Below are 6,703 nucleotides of genomic sequence, written 5' to 3' on the forward strand. Positions count from 1 at the left end.
GAGGAGAGGAGAGGAGAGGAGAGGAGAGGAGAGAAGAGAAGAGAAGAGAAGAGAAGAGAAGAGAAGAGAAGAGAAGAGAAGAGAAGAGAAGAGAAGAGACTGATAGTGGCAAAATACTCTCCTCAAAAGAAGAACCCTGTAATTGGTTAACCAATAACAAATGGTCACCCTAGAATATATATGCACACAAGTAACACTGATTGAACTCAGCAAATTGTTTTTATATAGTTATTAATTTGTATAAGTATATAATAATAATTATCACAGAAAAAGAGGCCATGTATTTATATTAAGAGGGAGGTGGGTACATATAGGAGAATTAGGATGAAAGACAATGTAGGAAAATATGATCACATTTAATTTTTAAAAATGTAAAACATTTCTAATCAAAGTCATTCCTAATACAAATTACAGCTACAAAGAGATATCACTTCATACTTGCTAACGTGGCTATAGTATTGACTATGTTCTTTGCCTTACAGAAGTTTTCTGGTTTCATGAAGCCCCATTTATCGATTCTTAATCTTAGAACATGAGTCATTGGAGTTCTGGTTAGGAAATTTCCCCCTGTGCCAATGAGTTCAAAGTTCTTTCCCACTTTCTCTTCTATTAGATTCAGTGTATCTGACAATGTTGAGGTCCTTGATTCACTTGGACTTGAGCTCTGTTTGAGGGGACCAATGTGATCTATTTGCATTTTTCTACATACAGACAGCCAGTTAGACCAGCATCATTTTTGAAGATGTTTTCTTTTTTTTCATTGTATATTTTTGACTTCTTTGTCAAAGATCAAGTGCCTGTAAGAGTGCAGTTTTATTTCTGGATCTTCAATTCTATTCCATTGATCAACATGTCTGTCTATGTACCAATAATATGCAGTTATTATCACTATTGCTCTGTAGCAAAGATTGAGGTCAAGGATGGTGATTCCCCAGATGTTCTTTTATTGTTGAGAATTGTTTTCACTATTCCTGGATTTTTGCCTTTTCAGATGAACTTAAGAATTGTTCTTTCCATGTCTTTGAAGAATTGTGCTGGAATTTTGATGGGAGCTGCATTGAATCTGTAGATTGACTTTGGTAGAATGGCTATTTTTACTATATTAATTCTGCAAATCCTTGAGCAAAGGAAATCTCTCAATTTTCTGAGAACTTTTTTGATTTCTTTCTTGAGAGACTTAAAGTTATTGTCAAACAGGTCTTTCACTAGTTTGGTTAGAGTTACCCCAAGATATTTTATATTATTTGTGCCTATTGTGAAGGGTGCTGCTTCCCTCATTTCTTTTTTCGCCTGTTTATCATTTGTATAAAGGAAGGCTATAAGATAAATTGGCAACCTAGAGATTGGTAAAAATCTTCACTAACCCCGCATCTGACAGAGGGCTAATATCAAAAATATATAAAGACCTGAAGGAGATAACCACCAAAATATAAACAACCCAATCAATAAAACAGGGTATAGAACTAAACCAAGAATCCACTACAGAGAAATATTGAATGCTGAAAAGCACCTAAAGAAATGTTCAAAGTCCTTAGTGATCAGAGAAATGCAAATCAAAATGACCCTGAGATTCCACCTTATATCAGTCAGAATGGCTAAGATCAAAACCTCAGGCAACAGCACAAGTTAGCAAGGATGTGGAGAAAGAGGAACACTCCTCCATTGCTGGTATGATTGCAAACTGGAACAATTTTCTTCAGAAAATCGGAAATAGATCTACCTGAAGACCCAGCAATATTACTCTTGGGAATATACCCAAAAGATGACCCACCATGCCACAGAGGCACATGTTCCGCTATGTTAATAGTGGCCTTATTTGTGATATCCAGATGCTGGAAACAACCCAGCTGTCCCATGACAGAAAAATGGATACAGAACATGTAGTTCATTAAGACAATGGAATACTACTCAGCTATTAAGAACAAGGACATCTTGAGTTTTACAGGCAAATGGAACTAGAAAATATTGTCTTGAGTGAGGTAACTCAGACCCATAAGGACATGCATGGTATATACTCACTAACAAGTGGATATAGGCCAAAAAAGTAGAAAATACACAAGATACAGTTCACAGAACACAAAAAGGTCAACAAGCTGAAAGGCTCAAATGAGAATGACTAAGTCCCATTTGGGAGAAGTAAGTGGGGAGAGAGGGAGAGAAATGAGAGCAAAAGTGGGCAATGTGGAGGAGAGGGAAACCTGATCTGGTATTGGGTGAGGGAAAAGGACTGAAACCCTAAGGGCCAGCAGAAAGAATGGAAACAGGCAACCTTGGGAGGTAGGATGTTTGGGGGACCCTCCAGAATGCATCAGAGCCCTGGTAGGTGAGAGACTCTCAAGACTCAAAGGGAGGGACCTTAGATGAAATGTCCTTATGGTAGGGAGAAAGACCACTCCAGCAGGAAGACAAGGCATCCAATGAGAAAGAGAGCTGCCATGCCACTGTCAAAACTCTGACTCATAATTGTTCCTGTATGAAAGAACTGCAGGGATGGAAACAGAGAGAATCCTGAGGAAAAGAAGGCACAGAGACAGGTCTAAAGTGGGATCCAGCTCATGGGGATCTCCCAAGGCCTGACACTATTACTGAGGCTATGAAGTGTTCACAAAGAGGGACCATCATGACTTTCCTCTGAAAGACCCAACAAGCAGCTGAAAGAGTCAGATGCAGATATTTGTACCCTCACTCCCTACCTTTCCCCACCTGCACAATGTCCCCTGCAGCTTGGCAACCACAAGATCCTGCTTGGCAAGCAGTGTATAGCAGGGAGATCATAATTCAAGCAGTGTACCTTATCTTCTGAAGAATAGCAGGTAGATCATAATTCAAGGCAGTGTACCGTATAGACCATGACATGTTTCAAGGCACAGGCCGAGAAGATTCTGTACTTTTCTACCACCTGGTCCCTCTTACCCCCTCCCCTTGTAAAGCATGCTATGAAAAAGCATTTCATGTTCAAATACATGACTCTTGACAAGCAACTGTTTGCTTGAGTCCATTCCCTCTCTCGCCCGTTCTTCTTTCAGGTTGCGGTCCTCCTCACCCCCACGAATAACTAGGACCCGCTGGTCGGGTCACAGAAGCTGCTGAACCCTGGAGTTGAATTGGGAAAAGCTGGAAGAAGCTGAAGAAGAGGGAGACCCTGTAGGAGGACCAGCAGTCTCAATTACCCTGGATCCCTGAGATCTCTCAGACACTAGAACACCAACCAGGGAGCATACACCAGCTGATATGAGGCTCCCAACACATATACATCAGAGGACTGTTGGATCTGGGTTTAGTCAGAGAAGATGCACCTAACCCTCAGGAGACTAGAGGCCCCAAAGAGTTTAGAGGTCTGGTTGGGTGGGGACATCCTCGTTGAGACAGGTGGGCAGGGAGGAGGTATGGGGTATGGAACAATTGGAGGGTGGACAGGGGGCAGAATAAAATCTGAAGTGTAAATAAATAAATAAAAAATTAAATTGGAAAAGTAAAAAATGTCTATAGTATCAAAAAGATGAAAGGTAACAAGAGTTAGTAACAATGTAAAGAAAAGAAGACCCTTGTGCTATGTTGTTTACATTATAATTCAGTGAAGTCACTTTGGCAAACCATATAGGCATTCCTCAGAAAACAAAAGTAGAACTGCCATATGATCTACTTCTGGATACATGTATGCAAAGCCACTATCAGTGTTTTGAAGAGACAGTTGCACTCCTCTATGAACTATATCACTATTTCTGGTAACAAACATGGAAATGAAAGTGCCCATCTATTATGACTGAATAAAGGAATGTGGCACATATAACCAAGGGAATACAATTCAGTCTTTCCAAAGCATAAAATCCTGCTATTTATACTAACATGCATGAAGCTAGAAGAACATTTGGCTAAATAAAATTAGTTACAAATAAAGGGAAAGACTGCTCAGTTTCACTAAGACATAGATTGTGAAAATTCCGATCTCACCTCATAAGAAAGAGGTAGATGTACAAAGGGGAGACATTAATAAATTGCGAAGAATATGTTTGCAAATCTTTTTATTTCTCTTTGGTACAGATTTAAAAATTTAATGATTTGGTTATATGAAACCTGAAATATCTTTGAAAATTCAAAATAGGCTTTTAAGATGAACATTTCTCAGTAATTCCCGAAGGACCTCAGACCACCAGAAAACTTGTGAAGTGCAGAATTGAGAGACATTTAAACTGCATGTGTTTATAACTAGAAAATTGCCTCTATTTGTTAAATAATTCTTTAAAAACTAGCTCTCATTCTTTCACTCCTTCTGAACAAAGGCATTGTTAATTGAAAGAATAGGGATAAAGAGCTATAGGGGAGGGATTCTGAAGTATTTCCTTACTTCAAGTTAGTAAGGAAGCTTGCTCTAATTTCAAGGATGCTAGCACCTCTTTTCAATGATGTTGATACAATACAGATTGATACCAGCATGATACCCAGGCTTCCAAGTGTAAACAGGTGCACAAACCAAGGGGGTCATGTAAGTAGTCTAGGAGAAGAACTCGAGTCAGTGTTTCCTTAAATGCTGAGTTGTAGAAATGGCTCAGCACTTAAGATCACAAACTGCTCTTCCAGGGATCCTGAGTTCAATTCTCAACAACTACATAGTGGCTCACAATTGTCTGTAATGGGATCTGATGTACTCTTCCGCTGTTTCTGAATAGAGAAAATGTATAAAAGTAAATAAATCTTAAAAACAAAATGTTGAGTCATAGTCACCTTACTATAGTCCTGAACCTATGTGACAGATAGCCTGACATATATATTATCTCTTTGGAGAGCAGAACGTAGATTTTTTTTGCTTTCCAGATAATTAGGGCAATTCTCCACTGAAGAAAAAATTACTTTCATTGATTGGGATTTCCCAAATGTTTAGATTTAAACAGGGATGTAAACCCATTACGTGTAGAGCATCTTCTATAGGCTACATATGGGTCATCTCCTTGGGAATCAGGAAGCTCACACTGACTAATAAACACAGATTAGTGAATTTCTTAATATCTTATTGAAGAGTTTTGTCTTTTGTCGTAATCCACAAGCAAACTGTGACAAATTCCCATATTGACTTCTGAGTAAGGAAATACCTTACCCACCCACCCCTAGTCATTGACTTCTGTTTCCAAAGAATGGTGTGTCTTGCTGCCCAGAGAAGTAAAGAACATTCAGGGAGCACAGGTACCTACTGCTTATTCTTATACAAATAGCCTAAGATAATGAGTTCCAATTACCATGTGTAGTTCAATAATGTGCTCATTTATTCACTCTGCAATCATTTAGCAAATTATGTACCTACTGTGTGAGGTAGTGTTTTGTTTTGTATTTTGTTGTTGTTGTTTGTTTTGTTTTGTGTGACAAAGAAGGTTTTTGTTTGCTTGCTTGGTTGGTTGGTTGGTTGGTTGGTTGGTTGGTTGGTTGGTTTTCCACCATGGTTTCTTCATTCTATTTTCTCCTTCATCCCCTTCACCTCTGAGAGGGTGCCCACAACCCACTCCCAATATCCCCCTTCTCTTGGGCATCACATTTCTACAGAATTAGGTACATCCTCTCCCACTGAGGCCAGATTGCTGAGGGCAATCTTCTGCTACATATATGGGGGGGGGGAATGGACTCAGAGCAGGTTGTTTATGTTCTTTGGTTGGTGGCTCAGTCTTTGAGAGCTCCCAGGTGTCCAGATTAGATGGCACTCTTCCTATGGAGTTGCCATTTCCTTCAGTTCCTTGAATCCTTCCCCTAACTCTTCTACAGGAGTCCCCAACCACAGCACAATGTTTGGCTGTGAGTATCTGGATCTAAGTCAGCTGCTGTTAGAGCCTCTCAGAGGACAGCCATGCTAGGCTTGTGTCTCCAATGACAACATAGCATCAGTAATGTCAGAGTTTGGTGTCCGCCCATGGGATCGATCCCAATTTGCACTGGTAACTGGTCAACCATTCATTCAGTCTCTGCTCCATTTTTGTTCCTGAATGTCTTTAAGACAGGAACACTCTTGGGTTGAAAATATTGAAGGCAAGTTGGTTTCCCAATCCCTAATGGGCCCCTGTCTAACTAATGAAGGTGGTGTCTGCAGGTTCCATACCCCATTTCTGGGCATCTTGGCTAAGGTCACCCACACTGAATCCTGGGAACATCCTCCATCCCAGGTCTCTGGGAATTTCTAGAGATTCTCCCATCCAACCCCCAGCAGCGACATATTTCCAATCATTCTCTTGGTCCTCTAGGCTTCTCTCTTGTCTCCTCCCACACTTGATTGTGTCCTCCTTTTCCCTTCTCCACCTTCTTTACCATCAAGGTCCCTCCCTTCAGGTATCTCCTATGATTATTTTATTCCCTCTTCTAAGTGGGATTGAAGCATCCTCACTTGGACCTTCCTTCTTGTTTAACTTCTTAGGGTCTGTGAGGTGTATCATGGATAGTCTATATTTTGGCTAATATCCACTTATCAGTGAGTACATACCAGGTATGTCCTTTTGGGTCTAGGTCACCTCACTCACAATGATATTTTCTAGTTCCATTCATTTGCCTGAAAAATTCATGATGTTCTTGTTTTTAATAGCTGAATAGTATTCCATAGTGTAAATAAACCACATTTTCTGTATCCTTTCTTCAGTTGAGGAACATCTGGTTTGCTCTCAGTTTCTGGCACTTACAAATAAGACTGTAGAGACATAGTAGAGCATCTGTCCTTTGTATATGTTGGAGC

The sequence above is a fragment of the Grammomys surdaster genome, unplaced genomic scaffold (genome assembly GCF_004785775.1).
Source record: "Grammomys surdaster isolate TR1022 unplaced genomic scaffold, NIH_TR_1.0 449, whole genome shotgun sequence".
Lineage (NCBI taxonomy): Eukaryota > Metazoa > Chordata > Mammalia > Rodentia > Muridae > Grammomys > Grammomys surdaster.